Below are 25,893 nucleotides of genomic sequence, written 5' to 3'. Positions count from 1 at the left end.
TGGCATTTGCTGGTCAGTGTATGTACATGTGGTAATTTACTGGGACAACAGAGAAAGTTAAGGATGGGAGAGGCAGCTTAGCTTTGAATTGTTGTACCTTTTCCTTGCATAGCTTCAAAGTTGCTTTATTATTTTAAAATATTATTTGTAATATTCATATTCCTAGTAATATTCAGCAGATCTCTTATAGGGATTATCTGACTTGCAGTGTAAGTTCTTTCTTCTTATAAATCTCTCAATAGTGTGGTCTTGTGCCAAACTGTCAAGGTGATGTAAATATAACTAAAACCGTGCCCAGAAATTTCCACTCCATACTTGAATGTTTTTTGCCCAGTTGCCAAGGACGCCAATAATTTTTGATGAGCTAGGCACAGAAAGGAACTGTGAGACTTAAGTTTCACCTCTGTTTATAGCCACATATTCCCACTTAAAAGAACAGGTTTCTAAGGTTCAGCTGCTTTTTGAAATGTTTCTGGCTTCTCTTTAGTGTTCTGGTAGTTCTAGGATACAAGATTTTAGGATTTTTATAATTGAAAATATTTTTATTTTTTAGCTGAAGTGGGCATTTCAGGGCCCATTTTAGTCAAGTACAAAAGAAAAACCCTAAGAAAATATTAAATGCTAAAATAAAGAGTTTCACTCTTTACTGCTTTACTCAAGAGTGGCAAATCAAGCCCTAATTAAGTGGATGGTTGTAGGATACCAGCTGCATAAGAAACAATTCTGGTACCTGTGCAATGCTGCCATAAACTTCTGCTTCACTGAAATCCTGTGTAAGCCTCAAGCTCCGTCACATGACTCTGACTTCAGGAATAGGGCCTTCAAGTATAAACACCGAGGTGCTCTTTTTAACTGTGAGCTTTTTGAGTCTCTCACCTGCTAGGCCAGTGTTTGCATTTCTGGAATTATAATGACAAAAACCGTGCAAAGAAAAATGTAAAATATAGAAACAACTGAGGATATAAATTTCTTGTGAGCTTACCTATGACTGAGAGGCACATCTAGCTGAGGTTATGGTGCAGGCTGGGTAAATACAGCACCATGCTTGAGGCAGCATGTTTCCTAATGCGCCAGTTCTGTTTTCAATGTAAGCTGGGGAATTCTATGCAAATGTGTTGTGCTTCATGAAGTGCGTGTTTGTAGGATACTAGCTACACAAGAAACACAGTCATGTTGTTACTCAGGAAAAGAACATAGTCAAGTAATCCTGGTTCTGAAATCTGATGAGGAGCAGATGAGTTTGCGTGCGACCGGTGATAAGATCTGAAAGTTTTAAGTGATTTCCTAGTGCACATAGATGAATCTGTCAGCGGTCCATTTTAACTTCAGAGATGTAGGCATGCTCCCACAAATATTCTTGCATTCATGATGCCTCTGAACAGATAATTTATTTTTAAAAATTCAGCTCAGAATATAAGACAAACTTCTTGGGCCCAACTAATGGATAGGAAATTTAGAAACTGTATCTATATTCATCACTACTGTGATAATTAGAGGTAGTTGAGAAGCTTGAATACCATGTTGCTTCTATTAACACCTGCAGGTATATTTAGCATGAGTTCATGTCCAGTTATTTTGGGGCATAAAGCTTTGTGTAGTGGCAGATTTCCACAGGAATTTACTTCTGTGTGGGCAGCATATGTGTGGCAAGGGAGATACCTAGTTAATTTTAATACATGCTGTCAGGCTTTGTAGGATAAGGTTTCATCAAATAATCTTGAGATTTTCTTCAGCGAAATTGCACATTTATTTCAGAGGTCACACGTGCTTTGTAAATGCAAAATGATCTTTGAAACAAAGGAAGATACTGTATGTAATAATAGGCAGTAATCCTAAGTAGAGGGATAAATAAAGCCATGCAGACCCACTTGAAATGGCAGTAGGACACACATCCTTATGTCAATTGCAGCCATTCTGAACTGTTGGATTCAGGCATTTCTTGCTTTCCTCCTAGCCCTGCCCAGCACAGAGCTGGTCATAACCTGGCTGTAAGAACATCTCACTCACAGCACTACTATAGATAAATTTCATTAAACAAAATAACTGTGACATGTCTTTTCTGTGACTCTGGACAGTGTTTACATTTTTGCCTAGAATAGCTGTACAGCATTTTGTGTGAACTGTGTCTATGGGTATGTTTTGTTTTACATTGCCCTTCATTCTAACAGGGCCCAGTTTAACAGAGCTAAAAATAATGTGCACTTGGGCTATCAGCTCAAGTCTGCCCTAATGGAGTTTGCTATGGTGCAGCTGCTTGCCTGGATTTAAACGCTAGATAAGAAATTTGTCTATTACCACAGCACACTGTAGGAAAGAGAGATTATTTATATTAGCAATGTGCTCCAAAAAAACAAGTGATCCTTGTTAAATATGCCCATGCACTGCTTAATGAGTTTTGTGCCATCGAAACACTGAGGTTATAACTGGTAGTTGATACAGCCGTATGCACCTATCATCCTTGAAAAGAAATAGATTTCATTCAGATGAGTGATGTAATAGATCACATTGTATGCAAACATAGTGTTATTTTTTTATCCTTAAAGTTTGCCTAGTTTTTGCCACATTAGTCCAAAGCACTGTTCCTGTGATACACTCCAAACAGGCATCCATCAGGTAACAGATTATGGTAAGCAGGTAAGCAAGCAACATCACTAACAACAGTTTCAGGAAGCTTCAGTTTGTCTTTTGGGACATACTTATCACATAGCTACACTTCAAAATGTATGGAAAATACTTTCAAGAGACAGGACAGCTAATGCAGGCCATCGGATGGTTCAGGCATGAGGGCAGCAGCATAAGGAATCTCAAATCTAAACATTGCTTGCATACCATTAAAATAGCTTGTATTTACAGCTGTGCCATATGACTTAAAACTGACCTCTTTGACCTAAGCTCTTTCATCTTGAATGTCACATCATTTGATTGTAATACACAGAGTCCTGAAGCAGGTAATAATTGGTGATCCTAGATTTTGTGTCACAGCAAGCACAGTTCATGTCTGATGTATGCTGTGTCATGCTCAGATACAAACCTACAGGCAAATAAATTATCGCATTTGAAGTGTTAATTTTCTTTCCATCTATCTGCAGCACTGTCCCGTACACAGCGAAGTACACAGTTTGAAAATGTAAAAAAGGGCGTAACATTATTGACTTTGTACAACTCATGAGATGAGACAAGTGGTCTCACATGTTCGTGGTAACTGTGCACTTGGGAGTCAAGGAGACCTGCACCAGCTTGTACCTAGCTGCAGCAGAACCAGGCTGGCATACCACAGTGCTTGTTTGCAGCCCAGGTTTCAGCTGAAAAATTCACCCTGACATGGGAGCTTATGGGTTTGGGTCTTCCAAACCTGTAGCCTGAACTTCTCTGCACTGAATGCTATCTAATGGAGGGTAAAAGCCCTTAGAGCTGGCACAGAGTTCTGTTTTGCCTTGACCTGATGATTAAAATGTTGGTCTTCCTGGCCAAACTAATTGAATTTGGAGTGACAATTGTCCTTCCTAGTCACTCCCAAGGAGAGGGGAAGGAAAGGCTGACTCACGTGCTTCTGGTACACTTAGGTTATCATGTTCTTATTTTCCTTCACTTCTAGTGCCATTTCTCCTGTACACTCTGCTTTGACTAGTCAACCACTACTCTTGTGTTAGCAATTCATTTCTTCTCGCTGTTTTCCTGTTTAGTCTGTCAGCAGATTAGTAGTTTTACCATTTGTGAGTAGCATTCCAACCTGCTCCAGCCTATCCCTTGTCTTGCTGATCCCAGTATGAAATCTGACATTTTGCGTGCCCTCATATAAGTTTCATCCTAGGTTTCTGGGCAATAGCGGTTTTTTTGAACTATGCCCAAATTACAGTTATTAACATATTTTTTCCTCAACTTCAGAGTCAGGTCTTGTGCAAAAAAAAGATAGCCAAGAGCACTTTATGTCCATGGAGGGCTTCATCAGCAGCTGCCCATACATGATGACACTTTTGATAAGTCTGGGCTTTCCATTTGCAGCAGGGGAACAAAGAAAGACTAAATTCTTATCAGTGAGTCACTGCATAAGAGATGAGTTTCAAAGCATTCCTTCCCTCCACAGGATAGGAACATTCCCATAAGTGTATTTTCGTATACAGCTGTTAGTGATTCAGTGCTTAGAGAGTCAGCAACTACTGTAGTGCATTTTACACTGAGCCATGGAGTTTAGTCACAAGAGAGGGAGGACGGCTTCATGTTTACTGAATATACCTGCCACTTTTGACAATAGGCTGGACTTTGTTTCGCATGAAAAAAACCCTGAAAATAGATTTACCATTAGAATTTGAAAAAAAAAGATGAAAAAACTGTAGGAGGGCAAAAGAGTGTTTAGGAGTGGTGACGGAGGCCAAGTCACCTCAGTCAAACAACTAACTTGCATGTCACCCCTGGCCTTGCAAATGTTGTTGAAGTTTACTAAAATTCAAGTACAGACATGCAAATCACTTGCTGAAAACTGCTAGAAATATTTTCAGCTTTCTGAAAAAGAATGAAAGATGCAAATGAACTGAACTAAAGTTTCTTTTAGGAATTTCAGGATGCATGCATAGCATGAATTTTTATATAAGTAAAAGTGCTATCAGGCAGTACTTTGTGGTCATTGCACTTATTACACTACATGTGTAATCATCTTGAAAATGAAGAAGAAAGCCAATCATTTGCCAGTTCATTTTTGAAGGGAGGGGAAGGTATTTTCAGCACTGCCAGTTTTCAGTATAAATTTTGGTCAAGACCTAATATGACTCAAGATCTGTAGTGAGGAAAAGTAAGCTTGCACTTCTGCTGAAAGGGTGACCACAGACACTTCAGGAGTATTTCTGTTAGTGAATAGACTTGTTCACCTTGCACATGCTACTGATTTTAATAGAATTAGCCTGCAGATGTCCTAATAGTCTTATTATATAGGATGCTATCAAGTAGAAATATTGGAAAGCTTGAAAAAGCCTCAACCAGTTACAATTAGTTGTTCTGTGTTCCCTTTTTTTTTGATTTCTCCCCTTATATTACGTTCTGAGTTGTCTAATCCCCAGCCATTGTGTGCAAGAATAGTACAAGCAATGCTATAATTACTTGACTGATTGAACGTACAAATGGAGTCAAGTCTATGGTTACATCTCAAGAAAATATGCTATTAAAAAAAAAAAAAGATAGAGATGCTTTCCTTTAATCTTTCTTTTTTTACTGTCTTAATATTACTTTGTAGCAGTAATGCTACAAAAGGCCAGATAAAAGGCCAACACAGTGATTCATGTAACTTTATACAATGCTTTGATTGCTTAGAATCCTTCAATTGAACAATTGTATTGCTTCCATTTAAAAGAGTAAGCATCTTGTGCACCATCCTTCCTTGTGGTTCCAGGCAGCCGAAGATTCAAGTATCATTATTACAGTTCTTCTCCATGTGAGAATCAAGCCAAAGATTCCTACAATTTTACATGACAATGTAGTGTTCTTTCATTAACAGAGTGTGTCTTCTATATGATATAGTTTTTCCTCCAACACATTTTCTTTTGCCAAATGTGGCTCAAGATCAGTATATTGACAACCCTAGTGGTATGAATAGTATGAGTAATTAATTTAGTGTACTTTGAATGCTGTTTTAAATAGATAAATTCTCCAATAAAATATGAACTACATGTAACCAGCACTTTGCTGTGTTCTGAAACTTTATGAGTCCTACTCTGAAAATATCCATGAGTCATGGTAATGAGATTTCCATTTGAAACATCAGCCAAAGTCTTTTAGGAAACAGAGTCTTCACAGTTTTCAATTAGCAAACCACTAAAATACTTTAGGAGGCTCTGTTGTGACTTGACAAGTTTCTTCAAATTAGCTGGGCCACAAACTGTATTTCATATAAAAATGCATAAAGAGCTACAGAAATGGAAGGGCAAATTACAGCTGTTGTATACAAAACCGTACAAAGTTATCAAAGGAAGTAATTCTCCACCTTTCAGATTCTCTTATTTTTTTGATGTTCCATCATCATCATCATGGCTAGGCTTCGCGAACAAAGATTTGGGAAGGGCTCTACTCACATTTGCTACAAGCGCGCTGGTGGCTAAAGAGGCCAATGCGAGATAGACAAGTCCGGTTGCAAAAGGCACAGCAGAAAGACTCCTTGGATGGTATCAGCAAGACACGATTCTTTCTGCGTTATTTTTTTGATGTTACATCACTACCAATTGATCCATACTGTGAGTCTGTTGCTTTGGCTGTCACTCATGGTTCAGAAAGGTGTCAGCAGGCTTTTGCGTGACAGCGGTGTCTAGATAAATGCTATTGCAAATGCATTTTTGGCAAAACGTTATGTCTGGAGGGTAAGGTAAGCTCTGTGAATATGCAGAAGACTTCCCTGTTTTCTGATAGTAATAGTAAAGACCGTGTGTTAATCTACTCCGTCTATATAAAGTTTAGATTTACTCCGTAAACACTTCAATAAATATCCACAAAGCACTTACCACGTGCATTAGAAATCCTCAGCAGATTCTCTCCCTTGCCTTGCTTACCTACCCCTCTGAGTCCTTACCTTGCAATGCCTACCTCTCCCTTGCCTTGTATTGCCTTGCATACCCATCCCCTGCCTTGACATGCCTATACCTTTCTTTCTGGGCCTTGCCTGGCCTTACCTACAACTTCCTGGCCTTCCCTTGCCTCCCTTGCATTTCCTTGTCTTGCCTACCCGACCTTGCATTTCTTTTCTGTGGCCCTCCATTCCTTGCCTTGCCTTGCCTACCACTCCCCTGTCTGGCCTTGAGTTGCCTACACCTCCCTTGCCTTGCCTTGCCTTTCATTGCCTACATTAAAAAAGTCCTACTGCAGGTCTTTCAGAGACATCTCCAATCACAATGAAGAACATGAGAATTTCTGGTACTTTTTAAAGCAAGAATGAAACAGAATAGTCACATGTATATGTACATGCCTGAGTACCTGAGTCCATTTATGTGTATGTATGTATGAAATCTCTGCACCTTCATTTAAGAGAAGAAATGACAGTTTGTTGCAGGTCTGCTGTTGAATGAATGATCTCTTAATTGTTGTTAGCAGGATATGGAGAACCTGCAACTTAATGGTACCTTTGGGGCTTGATTATCATGGAGCTAATTTTTTCTAATGCTCATGCTGAAGAATTTCACGGGAAGCAGATATGGTAAAGCGTACTCTGATGCATTTTGTGACATGATCTATTATTTGTCATTTCTTACTTTTTTAGTAATTTCTATTTGAAAACTTGTCTTTGGTGTGTACTGTTTTACACATGGTTGTTATCCTGGGGAAGCTTTAGCAAAATAATTGTGCTCCATCTAATGACTCTTGGCAGATCATTCTGTAAATGAATCTCCTTGACTGAGAGCACAGTCTGGCAGCTGTGTGGCCAAAGTGAGTTGAGTTCATTTTAGGCCATACAAGGGAGTTGACAGTAATTGGCATCGTTGTTTATTGGTGCCAGCAGGGAGGCAGATGAATGAACGGATATTGACTCTGAGTTGCTCTCAGCTCATAGGAATAGTTTCAGGCAAGTGATGAAACAGATGTAGATGTCCGTGCTGTCTCTTTTGCATCTGGTTGGGAAATAGAGTCCTTAATTCTCCTTAGCCATGTACTCTCAAGCTGACATGCAGTTCATTGTCAGTATTTATTGCTCTTGTCTGCTCTTAGCAAATCTCTTCTTCTCCCCTTCCCCCATGTGCCAGGTGCCTGGTGTACAGTGAAGTATTCCACGCCGTAGACATGTAAACACTTGTGGCAGTCAATCACAATAATTTACAAGCTGTAAGTAGGAGCTGGAACCAGCAGACCAGAGACCTGGTGACACATTTCTTCATGCTTCACAATCTTACCAAAACATTTATTATCCCAGGGAAATCATATCTGAGTACCGAAGTGTCAGGTGATAGCTAATTTTGTTCTGTATGATTATGGTAGAACAACAGTGAAAATCTGTAGCAGGGTTGGAATAATGCCATTGTTTTTATATTTTACCTCCACAGTAAATAATTTTTCATTATAGTGCCAAAAATTTGATGTCATCCTTAGCAGTTCTATTCAGAAAATTTACTCAATACAGACAGCAAGAAAATTGAAGAGCTTTTACACTGCTCTGGCTTTGAGCTATAGCTTAAGCAGCAGTTTACTCCCATAGCTGTGAACAAATCTGAGACCTTTCCAGTAATTAGAAGATCAGTGGTTTAGGGTTTTCCATAGCATAAACTAACTTATGCCTGTGTAAATTCTGAAGTTCTTATAAAGGGAAGTAAAAACTGCCTTGAGTGCTAGAGTACACATTCAAATGCAAACTGTAAATGCAAGTATCCTGGTACCTGGATTTTAAAGTGTACCAAATATAGCAACAATAATTTTATTTAATGAAACTGGATTTACTTGATCATTTCTTCCCGTATAGATATGTCTTAGAGACATGGTAATGTCCTGGACACAAACAATGGTAGAATCTGTCAGTGTGCAGAATAAAGTCTGTTTTCTAGTCTGTGTCAACATACTGGTTTGCTTAGTATCTTGATCTGCAGTTGCATATTGAGCTTCACAGTACTTACCATCAGCAAGCCACTTATTAACATCTTCATATATATCCTTGAAAACCTACATGCAGCTAGATGAATGCTTCATTTTAAGATGTTGCTTATGGAATTTCAAGTAGGGATTTTTTGCACATTTTAAAAGTGCACCCATATAGCTAGGCAATGCTAATCTAAGCTGTGCTTTTTAGAAGATCAGTTGAGGTTCACTAACAAGCAGAAGGAGTTCAAACAAATGAATCTTTGCTGGTTCCTGTACAGTCATTGGTTTGCATTTTAATTCTTACAAGACCTCTGCAGAAGGCTTTCTTTCCTGGCCAAGGATATTCTTGTGTGCTTGAGTGGAAACATGAGAGGCTTTATACCAATACAAGATTGTTCTCTAAATATAGCTATTTCCAGTGGTTATTTTAAACTAAGTGTCAAACTGGAGAGTTATTAGGGCAGGAACTGTAGTTTGTTTGAAAAAGAAGAGAGAACTTTGCGCAGTGAAGTTGTCTTATATGGAAATAAGATGACTGGTATGTGTAGTTTGGACTACCACGTGTAGCTAAAAAGAAAGCTGTTATCAGTTTTTGTTTTAATATGAATTTGGAGTAGACTTCACAGCTGGTGGGTGTTGAAGCCAAAAATAGTTACACGATCAATCACACCTGACTGACAGGGGACTCTGATAATCTTTTCATGTGCTGGGTCAGCTAGACATTTTTCTGTTAACCTTTCCATAGTTGCTTAGCTTTTGTGCTGTTTCTTTTTGATAGACCATTTTGTGTTTTCTGTTAGTTATGTATCTAGAAGGAAGTTTCACTGTTATGCCTTTGGCCAATCTGCAGGTTAGTCCACTGTTTTTAAGACAGATAAACTAACCACTAACTGCAGCATTGCATATGGAATCCATCATCTTTGATACTTCTGTTTGATTAGAGAGAGAGAGTAAGAGTGAGAGGGTTGGAGAGAGAGAGAGAAAGAGAGAGAGAGGGAGAAGGAGAGAGAGGGAGAGGGAGAGAGAGGAAGAAGTCCAAAGCAGTAAGAAATCTCAGCAGAAGTTCACATTCTGAAAATATTAAGACAACTCTGTGAAAAGAGAAAAAAATGCTTTATCTTTGAAACTTGCTGGACAATTTAATTGTTGCCTGCTGGACACATGCATGAGCTGAACCACTCTCATGAGTGGCATCTTTTCTAATTCAGTGATTGTGCCATCCTTTTGTACAGTGTGTGTATGACCTGTATTGTACTGCAGTCAATGCCCTAAGAGAGAAGGGTGGCAAACTGAAGAGTCCTCATAGCAACATAGTAACATGTTGCTCTAGTCTCACAGAAGAAGATCTTTTGGAGAGAGATGTGTAATGAGCAAATGAGTAAAGGAGGTAATGAGCCCAATCCGAGACACTGGTGCAGGCCACACCAGCATGAGCCAGCCTATGCACTGTGTTCTCCAGATGAGTGCATGATAGGGCATATCTTCATCAGTTTTAAGCACTAAAATTAGTACAGAATGCACATGTCTGCCATGCGATCCCGCAGGCCATGATTAGACAAATTTCTTGATATCATTTTCTTTCCGCTTTTATATTTGTTGCAGAATTTAAGTCCTCATATACTACTGAATTATTTCTTGTAGAAGCCTAGGAGATAAGGGGCTAATATGTATGTCTCAAACACTGATAGTTGGATAGCCGTGAAGCCAACCAAGGATTGTTGGTAATAATAGCCAAGGATTGTCAGTAATAACACACTGTGATCAAGAACAGGATGTGGCTGGAGAAAAGGGTGATACAGAGGTAAGGCAGCACTTTTCTGGGACAAACATCCTTATTCTGGCTCATGGAGACAAACACAACATAGTAGAGTGCAGGCACAGGAACGAGATCAAGAAGCAGGCATGGACTGTAGTGGGGGGATCAAGACCACCAAAGACCCCCGAAGTCCTCTGACCCATTTCCAGAAAGGCTTAGAAGAAGAGACTGCACATGGTAACTGATTTGCATTGAAAGTGACAAACTTACCTGCAGGGCAGGGAAAAATTACCTATAAAAAGGTAACTCCATGATGCTCTGCTGAAGGGGCACTTCCAGATCCATGGATACCCCATCAGCTGGATCAATGCTGGAGCCAGGACTGGTGACATCTTTTTTTTTCTTCTTCCTCTCTCTCTCTCTCCCTGTTTAATTCATCTCTCTCTCTCTCTGCCCTTTCACCTTACCTCTTTATCCAAAACCCACTCTTGTGTGCTTATATAGGAGGTTAGGGACTAACATATGAATGTCCTTTCAAAGTGTGTGATTTACTAATAAAACTTTGCAAGCTTCTGTAGACCCTCTGACTTCTGTCGTTCCTTTTTACCACAAGCATCTATAAGCTTTGCATGCTACCTTCCCCTTAAGGGTGGGATGCCACACTTACAGAGGGAGATACAAAAGTAACTACAGGTTTATTCTCTCAATAAATATTTCATCAGAGGTGAGCTACCAAGTTAGATCTGTTTTCAGTAAAGCTCCATGGGTTTCATTTTCTCTGACTGCCATTCATGTGGCATGGAGATGTAGAGGAAAAAAGCAGTTTTAAAATTTCTTGTATGCCTCCCCTGCTGGAATCAGTCTATATTCTCCTGAAACAGATTGGTTCAGAGGTCTGAGAACAGCTGGGAAGCAGAGATATTTTCCTCCACAGAGCATTGCAAGGACAACCATGAGCATTTCTTGAGGCCAGTTTCCTGACTGTTAATACTCCTACACTTTGCTTCAAGAGTTGGAAACATGGCAAAGAACCAATTCTTTATTTGCAAAAGCTAGAAGATACAGAATACTTTGATTTCTTCTTTAAAGCAAATTTTTAAAAAAACAACATGGAAGAAAAAAAATCCCAAACCAAAAAACCATCCTCTGTGGAAAAGAAAATGAAATAGAGCAGTTTTAAAGGCAAGGAAATAACCAAGTATATGAATATTTTTGCTTTGTTGCTTTCTTTGTATTGCATGCTGTATCCCTTGCTTCCTAAATCATTGTGGTTTTTGCTTCTAAAAATTTACAGAAAATTTACTTGCCTATTTGCATGATGTATTTTATTGATTCTCCCTCATTAAAATTTTTATTTTTTAAATGCAGTCAGCTTGCGACATTACATTTTCCTAAATTCTGAATGTGAAAATTTTTGGCCTTAGGTGATTGTTGTATACTAGGTCAGTTTGGATCAGCTTCTTGGTAGCATTAGAGACCAGGCTTTTGAAGACTGGTATGTGAGCCTTGTAATTTCTTTTCTCCATAGGAGCACTGCAGTTACAGAAATGCTGGCTCGGTACTTGGGGTTATTTCAGTATCATGCATTGAAAAGTTGTCTTTTCGGTTTTTTCCAAGTTCCCAATGGTCATAAATATTCGACTTGTTTTCCAAGATAAAACTTGGCAGACATCCTCTCCTGTGGCCTAGTTTACTCTCAGCTTCTGAGGTGTGGAGGAGCAGCAGCTCTGTGAGTTTCACCCTCTCTGTTCTCTGGAAGTGGGTCTTTCTCCTGCTCCACATTAGAGGGAGAGGCTGGGGACCATATCAGAAAATTGCGCTGATATTGTATGGCAAATGTCTCTTGTGTGAGTTGTGAAGCAGCTGTTGATGCTATTTGAGTTTGTAGCTTGCAACAGAGGCGGGAAAAGACAGTCCTACACCTTCACTTCTAAGCGTTGAGTAGCATATGTGTTAAATTTGAACCCAAAATAACAGTTGTGGAGCTAGTATAATCACTCATTAACATTTAATAAGGATCTAATTGTCTCTGTATTCCCAAAGATGTCCGTTGATACTTCTTGGATGAGCACAACTTCAAATTTCTTCAGTATATAATAAGCTTTCTTTGCAAGCAGCCAAAGTTTCCGACTCCCGAGTGTAACAGGCAAAACTGGTGGGCTCAGCTGCTGGGGCAGACTTGAAAATCTGTTTCTTGAATTATTTCACTAGAAACAAAGTGATGAGTCATTGCCAGTGACTTGTGCTGGCACTGTCAAGTTTGGAGAGCAGCAAATGGGAGTCCTCAGATGCGCTCAGTGCAAGGTCCTGGCACCAATTTCTTCCCAAGGGATGCACATTTGCAGAAAATACTTTTTCAGCAGAGAATTCACTAGTCACTGTTCCTGTGGAAGCTGTAAACACACAGAAAATGTGTTGGGACCGGTGCTGAATGTGTTTGTTGATGCTGTGTGAACTTTGGTAACACCTTCAAGCATTCCAGCATTTGCCTTGTCTCAATTCTGAGCTATACTTTATGGCAAATGTAACATTAAAAGGCATTCTCAGAAAAACTGGAATAAGGACTGTTTTTAGAAAGACCACTCAAAGCTTGGGCAGATAGAGCAAAGTTATATCTGCGGGCTTTATTTTCTGCATATTTTCTTTTTATTTCAAAAAATGCGAGGCACATGCTGCTTAGTTGAGCTCATGTGTTGATACAGTCAGTGTCACAAACAGCACAGGCAGTCCTTCACACTGGAAAATGGCAACAAGAACTGGGAGGCAACAGGGAGTAGTATTGTAGTGCACTTCTTTTACGGTTAATTCATACCTAAGCATCCCTCTGTGACCACTCTTGAGGATGCAAGTTAGATCTGCTGCTGCCTTTTTGGGTCCCTTGACTGCATTGTAAGCAATAAACTGGGGGACAAATTTGCAAGAGAACCACTCCCTGGAGGCAGTGTTAAGTGCCTGGTGAGATTTGGCAGCCCTAGTGTACTATGGTAAGTTAATTCAAATGGTGTTTTATGGATTTACCTAAACGTCTTTAAAGTCTGTGTGATCACCCTAGGATATTTAGGATATAAAGTAAGTAGAATAACACCTAGTAGCCTTAGTAATCCTTTAGGGGAAAAAAATAATAATAGTTAGAAAAAATCTAATGAAAGGGCATAAACTCTATTACTTTGAAAAGTTTTGACAAGCTTTTGCTTATTTTGACCATGAAAGAGTAGTCAATTAGGACATCCTGAAGGAAACAGCGTCATGAACTGTCAGGGCCAGATTGATAGATTTCTTCAATGACTCATTTATATCTGAGGTTCTAGTCCAATCTTAATAAATGTGTCTTACAGTTCAAATGGGGTATGCTAAATTCCTTTGTGAGCAATTGCCCAGGGATAATACTGGATACTCACTGAAATGATATTGAAATAAGTGCTAAAATTCACCAAAATTCTCAATAGCTTTTCACTTCAAATGTAATCTAAAAAAAAAAACAGAAATATTTGGGGCTTGTGTTAAGAATAAAGTCTTAGCATCTGTGATGACAAGTGTTTCAGGGCAGCTGGGGAGCGTTTGAAGGGGATGCCTGAAGGAATTCCTTTGTTACCATTGCCTAGTGAGGGGAAGCAGAGAGGCCACCAGGACGTGACAGATGTGAAGAGTGGACTTGGCCAGACAGGTGGCGGAGCCCTGTGCCTATTCTGGGTGACATCAATGGCCAGATGATGTCCAGAAATGAATTCAGAAATGAATCCAGATGTATTAGGTTGTTCACTGACTTGGACTCAGTTACAAAGAAGAATTTGACTGGCTATATTAGTTAAAAGTCCTGTTGCTTGTAATCAGCAATTAGATACCTTGTACAAAGCAAAATACTGCTTCCTGAATCTCCTAGATGCCTAAACATTCATGATGTTGATTGGCATCCATCTCTTTCTCTTCCCTTAGATTGGAGTATGCATAAGAAGGTATCTTTTGCTTTTGATATCAAGTGATCCTCACTAAATTCATTCTGGGGTTAATAACTATGTGCAAGTTGCAGGTCAAAAAAACAAAAAAACCAAACCAAACCAACCAACCAACCAACCAAAAAACAACAAAAAAAATTCAAGCTTTCATTCCTGCCTTTTGATTTATAGCATTTTGTATTTTTTAAATTAGCTACTCAGCTAATAGGCATAGAAAGTAATGATTGAAGAAGAAAGAACAACAAAACTCGGAGTACCCTTAGTAGGTTAAATTGCTGATTTCTTGGACTGTGAAATTAACTTCCTTTTTAATTTTGCCATTTTTAACAATTTCTATTTAAGGGTACTTGGTCAGAAGTCATATTTGTTGAAAGTAGCTCCCTTGTAGGATTAGGGTTATGACCAGAGTCCCTGTGCTCAGCTTGCAAAGGATGTACGCTACCATGGAGTGTGGATATGTATCATTTAAAGTGTACTTTCTGCTCAAAGGGAAGAGATAGGATACTGGATGCATTATACTTGAATCAAAATTCTGTTGGCAAGCATCTCTGGACACAGGGTAATCAATATCTAATAAATGTGACGGTACAACAGGTTATATTTAAATCTCCAATAACAAAGATGGATTTCAGGTTTAAATGTACAACTACTTTCCATTCCCTTAAAATGTGTGTGAGATGTTCTAGAGATTACAGTCACAAAACCTGGGGCTTCAAAAAACTCCATTCTCCAATATTGTGGGTTTTGGCTCAGTCTATCAGTACACCTGACAAACTTCCTCAGTTGCTACCAGCCTCCTGCCAGGCAGGAATGATGTAGAGGACTGAAAGCCTAAAAGCATCCCTAATAAACTGAAGCTAGTCTTTGAAGTGGTTAATTGATGGATGTTGTATAGAACTCCAGGAAATACTTGCCATGGTCCTTACAGTTGTGATGTTCAACGTCAAGAGTGTGTTTCTTGGCTGCAGGTTTTGAGGTGGTGGATGCTAAATCTTCACCATTGCATATTCCCAGTCCAGGATGAACCTGTCGGGTCAGATGAGTCACTGCAGCTGCTTTCTTGCTTAAGGTGGGTTACTTGAGAGTAGCCATTGAGTAAATAGAGCAGGAGCCAAGAGGCTGCCCCAACAGCAGCCTTGTTAGGGCAGAGTGACCTCCAACAGTTTTTGGAAACTGATGGTGCAGTTAAGCTAGTTCCCTCAGGTGACCTTTGACCGGGTTACTGTCAGCACCTGTGAGAATCTGATTAGCTCACTTGTAAGCTCTTTCTGTAGCCAGCTATTTCAGCTCATGTATGTGCCTTGTCTGTTTGCAGTTCTGTTTGTATTTTGTGATGTGAGATCACTGATCAGCCCACCATGAACCTGCCAGTCATCCTAATGATTCTGGTATAAAAAGAGTATAAAACCACCAAGCTTATGGAAAGCAGGAAAGTGAACTCATTGGAATTCAACTTCTGAAGTCAATGAAAACAAATAAATATTTAGATTTTTTTCTTTCCATCTGTGTAGAACCTGGGGCCCAACTGAGTATCAGAATAAATGTAATTTCCACAAGCCAAGCACATTTATAACTTTCTTCAGAGGGACAAAGCTTGTGGACAAAGGTTACATTTTAGTTGATCTGATGTAGCTGGGAGAGACAGACAAGTGTTTAGGCAGATGAGTGTTTTTCAGGGTAATGCAGTAAGGCCAAGTGATTTGGCAGATGCCAAGAGAGCAGATCCATGCGGTAGAGAAGTTTTGCTTTTATAATCTTTCAGTTAGTGCATCCCTGTAGTTTGCAGATGCACTCCAGAAGGCCACCAGTTGAGGTTTTTTTCTTTTCTCGAGAGAAAGCCTGGCCCAGGACCCCCCATGAATGCTGTGACCCTATTCCCTCATGCACCTAAGTCGAGTCATGATGACTTTTGTTCCCCGCTCACCTGAACTCCAAAGCTTGCTTGTCCTCTTCTCCCAGGGCTGCTGCTTGCTGTGACCAGAGTCTTCCTGCTTCCTGACTGAGTCCAGGTTTGCTTCAGAGCTTGCCTTAGATGGTGAGCACCACAGGCTTTTAGTTTAGCCTCTTTGGAGCATACCAAGGAAGTAGTTGCTTCAACCAAGAAGTCATTGCTTTTGAAGTACAAAATCTTCCAGATTAGTGGAAATCTAGAAATGTGGCAGCCTAATCAGGGTTGATTAAGTTGGAGCATCTCTTCTTTCTCTTTATCAAACTCTTAGTCTGAGGAGAAGCGTGGCCCCAGAAATGCCCCTTTGTAAAATACAAGAGTCCCTTTTTTCATGGTCTGGCTTGCTAAATTCCTTATGTTGTCTCCCCTGTGGGGTGCTGGTCAATAGTTTGCCATGGGTTGCAGATCTGATGGATTTTTCTTCAAAGAAGTGCCACCAAAGCTGTGTGGACTACAATAGGCAGGTTTGCCTTGGCCAAGCTGAGATGTGCTCAGCACATAACACAAAGCAGAGTTACAGGCATTCTCCATCACATTACATCATGTGCACCTATGTAAACAAAGAAGAGGTGTGATGAGCGAAGTAAATAGACAACATAATGCAAGGGGATACCGTAGTTGTGAAATTTTGTATTCTTCTGCTGAATGAAGGCAGCCTTGTGATGCATTCCACCAGGTCAGGCAGCTGTGCTGCAAGAGCTGTCACAGTGCCTTCCCCTGTGTGATTGATCCTGGTGGAAACATGATTTAGCAAAGAGATAGAGGTAGTAATGAAAGAGATGAGCACAGAGAACAAGTAGATGCCTGATGATTTCTACTTTATCTGGTTTTTACCTTTAACATTCTGTGTGCATTGGGGACAATGAAAACTGATGTAGGATGACAAAGAATAAAGAAAAAGCTTTTTTAAGTTTTATTTTCCATTCAGAAATTCACAGCAGAGAATCATTTGTCTCCAAATATTACCTATGTTCTGCTCAAATATACCAGCTAACAGAAGTCGCGGAAATGGCTTTTTGAAAGATCTGTTTGAAGGAAACTCAGAGATACCAGAGCAGAACCTGGCAGGCTTTGTTAGCAGATAAAAAGTTGTCAAAATTATGTAATGAACAGCACGAAAAGCAGAACTGAGTGGTGTGAACAGCAGATCTCTGGGACTGATGGATTGGCTGGAACAAGCAAAAACAAAATTTAAGTGTATAAAAATGAGTGAGGTCATTGTGAAAGGAAACAAACCCACATGTGCTTAGAACAAACAGGAGATCTGGTGTAATTAGTGCATGATGTAAGGGCCTTGGGACTTGAAAGAGAGCAAGAAGAGGAAGCGTCCCCAGTGCAGTGGAGCAACTCCTCTAAATCAGAAGCAGAAAACAGCAGCTCAGGCTGGGCCCTTGCCAGCCGTTCACAGGCATGCTGACGGATGGAGGCTGGAAGGCTTTTCCAGATTGGTAGTAGCTGCAACCAGATGCCGCAGTCATGGAGTGTTTCAGGGCTAATTGTATTACTTTTATGGTTTTTGACAGGCATGCTAACAGCTGTATTTCTGAGCTTTCTGGGGAAGCAAAGGACAAGGCAGGAGGTGGAGCTGGTAGTTAATCCATAAAGCCATCCTCTGAGAAAGGAGCCTTGAAAGATTTATCCCCCAGGGCTGGCAAACAGGAGCTCTCTGGCCAGGTCTGGTGGATTTGGCAAAAAAAAGGTCAAATGACTAATCTCAGTCCATATATGGAGACTCAGTTTGTAAAGCAAGGTGAGCTGGAGAGAAAACTCCTGGAGGGACTTCTGTTGTCATGTTTGTTCATTCAGCCAGAGAAAGATGAGTGGCTGCCTGCATGAACTGTCTTGTGTTCATCACCCTATGATGTTCTTTTCTACAAAATGCTTTTGTTTTTAATAAGTATTACTCAGCTTTGTGAGAATTACCTGGAAATCCCATTGACTACCTCAAGAAGACAACTATCACAGGGACAGATTTGGTGGGGTACTGAGGTTCCCTCCCTGCCTAGAGAGTGAGGGGGGCTTGGGCAGCCAGCACTGGTCAGGCGGGACCATGGACTTTTTCTGCAAAGAGGTGTCAGCTTTATGCTTGAGGTGCCCCGTAGACACACAAGAGGAGGGAAAGCCTTGACAGTAGCAATGAATGTTAGTCAATGCAGGCAATAAACACGGACCGCCCATCTTGTGCTTCTCCATCCCTCGGCTGTTTTCGCAGAGCTGCTTTTAACCGTGGAGGAGACAAGGAGGCTTAATGAACAGAAAGAGTGTATCATGTACTTCTGGTGTGAATCTAACAGCTTATCAGAAATAAAGTCATCTGTGGCTTGATAGGAATGAGAACACCAGTTATGCCCTGCAGCATCAAGTAGCCTTAATCATTGCACCACCCTGAATGTTTTGGGACTGAGTCTCTGTGTTCATTAATGTGGGTCAGGCTTTTCCACTCAGCCCTATGTGTGTTGTGCATACATCCATCTGTCCACTGGAGAAGCTGCTGCTGCGAGTCTCCTTGGGACCAAAGGGATGAGATTAAACACCAACTCTCGCAAAAGTGGACCACTGCTGCTGCACTTCCCTGTCTACAGGATCAGGCTGAGGAGGGGGGTGTAGGGCAGACCCCCCAGGGACTCAGGTGGTGGGCAGACCTCTTTCTGGGGTCAGGCAGAGGTGACAAGAGGTGATGCTTTCTCCAGCTGCCTGAGATGCGCTGCTGCTGGTGAGAGACCTTGATCACACTGGACGTCTTGGTGGCTCTTGATGTGCATTAGTTTTGGTGACATTGTGGCTGAGGCTGCCTAGAGGGGTCTGCCGTGTTGTGGGCAGACCAGGCAGCAAGGGGAAGCCCGCAGCCAGCTGGGAGTTGGCACCAACACCCTGTCAGAGCCGCTCCACAGCAACAGGCATGGGGACCTGGGGTGAGAGCTCGGTTCCATGTAGCCCAATGCTGCCTGGCTTTTAGGGCTGCATAGACTGAAACTTGCTGCAAAGACCTCCATCTCCAACAACTCTGTACTTGTAGATTGAAAGATATTAAAATGTTTCAAACTGCATTTGTCTGATTTCTCATAAACAATCATTGCTATAGTTGCAGTTTTAAGATGATTTGCTAATCCCAGCACAATACTGTGGGCCCAGCTGAAATATTTGTGCAGGCATTTGTGTTTGATCAGTATGGAGGTTTCTTTTACTTTCTTCATGAAGTTGTAGGGCAAACCCTTCCCCTCCAATTGAAAAGTCACTTGCTCATACAATTCTTCACTTTCCCAAGACACTGCCTAAAAAATTAGGGCAAAACCCACCTCATCCTCCAACTCTTCCTCTTCCCTGCAAAAAGCCTCACCAAAATGCATGGTGGCTGTTCCTGATTAGAGGAAGAGTTTTCTGCAGAAAACCTTAACTTTACATAGATAGGATATATTTAACTTTGATTTACACAGTTCTATTTTTGAAGACAAATTGTCAGCAAAAATGTTGCCTTTTGTTGAAAAGTTTTCTTTCTACTGAAAAGAAAATGAATGAAAAGTGGAGTGTTGAGCCTGAAGCTTTCCTGGTCTGGTGCCAGAAGCTTTCTCCTAGGTTCATCCAAAATCCCACATGAAGTAACTGGTAGAATTTCTTTGTTGTTAACTCAAAGTCTGAACCTTCATCTAAACTCATCTGTACCCAGGGATGGCCTCCATGTGCAAACTTCATTTGCAAAATTTTGTGTCTCTGGCTCTATTGTTAATATTTTTAACTAACTTTTTTCAGAGATGTAAGAAGGCTTAATAGGTCGTAAATATGAACTGCTTTGCTACTTTTTAAAAATTTTTTTAATTTCTTTTTTTTTTTTGGCATAGAAGGCATCAGTAGATCAACTGGTAATATTCTTTCTTGTTTCTGTAGGGAAATACAGAGAAAATCGTAACAGGACTTACAAATTTAAGACATTTGTTTCAGATTGTCTGTGTAAATGAGTACCTAATCAAATGTAAATTCCTAAATTTTTTCTACTTCTTATTTCCTTAATACTGTTTCTCTTGGAGCTCGCTGCTTATATTCAGTTTTTCTTGTAAAGCTGTACTGTGGCTGAACCAAGTGAACAGCTGTGTCAGACATAAACCCCATGAAGGGCCAGAACATGTCTGTGGTTATCCTTCCAAATTTTTACAGAGGAAATATATAATTGAAAAGCTAACTGGTAATTTTATTTATCCCAATGGGGGGGGGGAGGGGAGGAGGAGTGGTTTCCATTTTTTTCCGCAGTGCAGTTTGGTTGAGTTTACAGCATCTGGAATTTTGTCTTGCTTGTGTTATTTACAGAGAAAGTAGCCAGTGTAGTTTCTGATTTCCAAAAAGATTTTTGGAAAAAGTAATGTGTCTGGTCTCAGTGGCCCTTATCTTAAGCCATTGATATAATCACTGCTGACTGATCTATTGATGCCCATTTAGTAAGTAAATGGAAATTTATTTTATGTATATTTTTGGAAAACTTGGGTGAATGACTCATGAAGTTAATGTAGCACCAACTGTAATTGAGAGAGACTCTGTACAGAACTGCTTATTAGAACAGCAAGATGATAGACGTGCATACAGAAGGATTTTAAAGGTCTCATTTTGTAAGTCTTACCACTGCAGTGCATAGTTGCATTGAGGAGGGATAGATTTGAAACACAGTGTCCTAATCCTTCCTGGTCTCAATATTTTGCTTGGACATGGAGAAATGTAAAACGAACACATGCTTGGTCCTGTAAGTTTTAATCAGCTGTCAAGCAGAAGACAGTCAAGTTGCACAGTAGGTCAAAAGTCATTACAGGAATGTGGGTAAAATGTGCATTACTTGGTAGCCTGAGCAGTGAGACTGGTGAGGGAAATACATCTTAGAGTCCCCCTTCTGCTGTCCTTTCTTCCTGGCAGTAGGTGTTTGCCTTCACCAGGGAACTGCTAGCAGTTAGCAGTAAAAGGTAATTGGCTTTTGTCATCTGTGCAGAAGCTTGTCTTTGCTCTGAGTCTTTGCTCAGGAGCTAGCAGGGCTCATTGATGGAGCTTTAAACTAGACATGACAGGGGAAGGAGACAATATAAGGCTTGCTGTTGTCAAGCTGTGGAGTGACACGCCAAGGTTAGAGGGACAGAGTGCAGGCAAGGGCCCTCAGCCAGTGGATCTTGTGGTGTTCTAGCCACACTGGAGCACAGCTGAAATCTTATGCAGACAACCCAGAGGCTCCTGAGGTACTAGAAGCCAACAGGGGAACCCTAGTGAAATATCTCAATGAAATTAAGGGGCGTTTCTCTAAGAAGGCAACACGGCTGACACACAGCTGAGATGTCTTTACACCAATGCACAAAGTGTGGGCAACAAACAGGAGGAGTTGGAAGCCACTGCACTGCTAGAAATCTATGACCTCATTGCCATTACTGAAACTTGGAGGGACAAATCTCATGACTGAAGTGTGACTGTTGATGGCTACAGGCTGTTCAGAAGGAGCGGGGGAGGAAGGAGAGGCGAAGGGCTTGCCCTCTACATCAAGAGGTGGATCAAATGTTAAGAGCTGTTTCTGAAGAATAGCTGTGGGTAAGAGAAACCAAGACAATAAAGGGAACCACATGGGTGGCATTTACTACAGGTCACTCGATCAAGGGCAGCCTATTGACAAAGGCTTCTTGCTCCAGCCACAGGAGGCATCGCACTTGCAGGCTCTCGTCCTGCTGGAAGACTTCAACCACCCTGCCTTCTGCTGGGAAAGTAGTACAGTGAGCTGTAGGCAATCCAGTAGACTCTTGAAGTGCATTGAGAATAATTTTTCAGGCCAGGTAATAGACAGGGCCACCAGAGGGGATGTGATACTAGACCTGCTGGTCACCAACACAAGTGATCAGGGCCATCAAGACTGGAGGCAGCCTGGGCTGCAGTGATTGCACACTGGTGAATTTCACAGTCCTGAGGGGTATGGGCCAGGAGAAGAGTCAAGTCAGAACCATGAATTTTAGGAAAGCAAACTTCCAGGTTGTCAAGGAGTTAGTCAATAGGACCCCTTTGTAAGCTGCTCTGAGGGACAAGAGAGCAGAAGAGATCTGGCAGATCTTTAAGGATGCTTTCTGTAGAGCACAAGAACTAGCATCCCCCAGCAGCAGAAGTTCAGGCAAGGAAGAGACCAGCATGGCTGAGTCAGGACCTGCTGATCAAACTAATGGGCAAGAAAGAAATCCACAGGCAGTGGAAGCAGGGACAGGTGTCCTGAGAAGAGTGTAGGGATGCAACCCAGTTGTGTAAGGATGGGATGAAGAAGGCCAAGGGAAAGCTGCAGCTGAACTTGAGAAGGGTCACAAAGAGTAACAAGAATGGCTTCTACAGGAGCGTCAGCCAAAAAAAGAAGGTCAAAGAAAGTGTTTACCCCTTCGATAAGCAAGGCTGGCAAACCGGTAACAAGGACGAGCAGGCTGAGGTACTCAACAATTTTTTGTCTCAGCTTTCACTTTCAACCTCTCTTCCTACACCTCTTGAGTGGATAGACTGTAAAACGGGGCTGGGGGAGGCAGGCCTCTCCCACTATAAAGACAATCAGCTTTGCGACCACGTGAGGAATCTGAGCATATGTGACGAGATGCATCCCAGAGTCCTGAGGGAATTAGCTGATGAGTTGCCAAGCCACTCTCCATGATATTCAAAAAATCATGGCAATTACAAAATGGAAAAGAAAGTGCAGCCTTCCTGTATTTGCACAGCCCCTTACACTGCTTAGGGCTGCATCTACTCCCTGAGCAAGTAATTGCCAAAAATTGCATACTTGTGTTTCTGTATCTTCTGTGTTTTCCTAGAGTTTTGTGATTACCTCTGATTTTCAAAAATCTCCTGTGATTTTGAAGAGTAACCCTCTCTTGATAACTCCTGAATGACTGCTATAAATTAAGTGCCATAGGGATTTTCAGGAGGACTGTGGCATGCTGCAAAATGGAGCTGCACATTTTATTTTTAATGAGATTTCAGGCTAGAGCACTGTGCATTCATCAAATTCTTCATAGACTGGTAAATAACCTTCTGTTACTCCTAAAAACAAGTGTGGAAAGTTGTCTGCTTCTTTACTCCAAGGAGCCCTCTCTTGGCATTGATTTGCTCTCACAATTGCTCTGTGTCAGTCCATGTGGTCTGCATTGTGAGACCTTCCTTTCTGCAGCTAACGCACGTCGTTGCTATTGCTGAAATACAGTTTAGGGTAAAGGCCATTTAGTCAATGTCAGCATTCATTCAGAAGAAGTTTAATGTTAGCATTTTCTGTGCTTGGTGCAGCCAAGTGCCAGGCTCCCTGATCCTGATTAGCAGAGCATTTAAACTTACCCATGAAGCTCTCCATCAGTCCTCACATTGATTTCAGTGGAGCCAATTACACACTTAAACTTTCAAAAGATGCTAAAATGATTAGGTTGGGGGTGAGAGCACATCAATTAAAGAGAGAGTTCTTTGTTCTCATATCTGTGGGGAATCAGACAAAGTGAGAGCAAGTGTATAGCACACAGAGAACACAGAGTCAAGTTTACAGTAACATAATCATCACTACTGGTAATTGTAAGAGGTTTTCTTTTAAACCACTATTTTTGTAGAAGAACCTTTGTCTACTTATAATTAAGTCTTAAAACCAGGGAGCCATCTAAGCTTCATAGCTGGCAATTTGAGGTCTTCCTGTGAATATATTTTCCTATATCAGCACTAATTTATTCTGGGGGGGAAAAAAAGTTTACTATTATAAGAAAGATCTGTTTCCTATGGGGTTTCTCTTGAAGTGCAGACAAAAATAGGGCTTAAATCTAAACTGCAATTGCCAGTATGGATTCTGAATTGTAGGTTTCTTTTTTAAATGATCCAAATTCAGACTAGTCAAAAAATGTAAATTCTTCATCTGAACGGGATATTGCCACTTACATCGATTTAAAAAAATGTGCAAGAAGCATTCAACTTCTGATGGAGCCTTGGTGAATTTCCTCTATTTTCCTGGGCAAAAACATGCATACCTTTGGCTGGCACAAGCCAGCAAATAAATGCTGTGAGTGCGAACTTTTGTGAACTAACTGGATATCTGCATGCAAGTAGATGTTTTATGGACTCACATTTATGTAGTGGCAGATTAAGTATTTGGCATGGACATTAGGGACCTATTTTTAAGTATTCCTGTGTTTATTTTTCTTTCAAATGCTGCTGCAGTAACAAGTTACTTGCACTTAACCAGTGATTTTGTATCTTTCCCCAACAGACTAAAACCAGAGAGTAGATATAAAGAGAAATTATAAGAGGCAAAAAAAACTTCCATTCCCTAAAAAGGGAAGGGAAGCAAATTGCACATTTCTCTGTTTGCATGGCCTCTTATACTAGTTAGAGCTGCAGCTACCTCCTAGCAATCATTTATCTTACATGTGTTAAACAAAGTGTACAGTACAATTGGGTTACTGTGCACTCTGCAGGTGAGAGAGAGAGCAGATGCAGGGTGGGTGCTGTAACATGCACTGCCCAAAGAATCAGGTGTTGAGAGGGTGGCTGTCTTGCTCCTGGCATCTTCCCAGAGTGTATGGAGAGGACTTTGGGAACCTCATAGAGCAGATCTGTACCTGCTCTTTGCCTTGAGGGGGTGGTGACTGTTCATGAGGATGATTTTTTTTCCCATCAAAGAGAATACTTTTGAAAAGGCAACAGGGGAGCTCCTGGGAAGCAACCTCAGGGTGACTTGGGCTTGGAGGGTTGAGTCAGGGTTTGGGAGGGCAGAGTATGTCTCAAAGACAAGCAATGCATTTAACATCAGCACAACTGCTGAAGTTTCCAAGTTACACAGGTATTTGCATACACATATAAACTGAGACAAGCTCCTTGGTCAAGTAAGATGAGATTAAAGAAAAAGAAATATATTCCCTGGGCATTTTAAAGTGTCTATTTCAAAGGTTGGCTTGGCACAGTCCCAGACAGCACTTATGACTTGTGCTTGCAAGCTTGGCTGTTGAGAATTAGTATCAGAAATGGGATTTGTCTAATACACATTGACACTAGGCGAGAAGGATCATTTTCCTGACTGTGTATGGGATAGTGTCTCAGACATGGGTGTCCCATCTTGTTTTTGTTTTTGTTTTGTGGTGTTTGGGATTTTTAATTTATTTTTATTTTACAATTTTCTTTCTCCTTGTTTCACTTGTTTCTGGCAATGCATTTCAGGTTTCTGTGACTTCTGTATTCCATTTTACTCTTCTAATCTTGGTTTTGATGTCTTAGTAAAGCCTCCAGGACCAGGCTTCTGTTTTCCTGTAATTTATTTACTGTTGCCTTCTTTTTCTACATGTTTCTTTTGCACTTTTTAGGCCTCCTTGTGCATTTTTAGCTTGGAGTTGGACTTGATGATCCTTATCCCTTCCAACTCATAAAATTCTGTGGTTCTGTGATTTCTTTCTTTTTTGTAGAGAAGGTTGTGTTTTAGGCCAAGCTCCAGAGAGTAATTTCGAAATAATCTGATTGGGAATGCTTTACATTTAGCTCTTCCTTAAATCAGCAGCCTTGTACACATTAATATTACTACATAAAAGTGTATTTCTAATTTTAATGTTTGAAACCAAAAGTGCTTTGGAAGTTTTTAGCTGCAATGTCTTGTTTTATGTATTGTTTTAAAATTTAAATTAAATTAAAAATCTTTGATCCATAAAACAACTAAATATTCCTGCAAAATATTTCTGCATGTGTAAATTATC

At 40.7% G+C, this 25,893-nt stretch overlaps 1 protein-coding gene across 2 annotated transcripts in view; it reads left to right on the top strand.

Moving 5' to 3' along the window:
* Positions 1-25,893, top strand: part of MAMDC2 (MAM domain containing 2) — a 55,337-nt gene that overhangs the window by 2,216 nt on the left and 27,228 nt on the right. The window lies entirely within an intron of this gene.

The sequence above is a fragment of the Pipra filicauda genome, unplaced genomic scaffold (genome assembly GCF_003945595.2).
Source record: "Pipra filicauda isolate LSUMZ 115617 unplaced genomic scaffold, ASM394559v2 scaffold37_size4185640_pilon, whole genome shotgun sequence".
NCBI lineage: Eukaryota > Metazoa > Chordata > Aves > Passeriformes > Pipridae > Pipra > Pipra filicauda.
The sequence above is the reverse complement of the archived record's forward strand: the minus strand, read 5'-3'. Positions and strand labels throughout refer to the sequence as shown.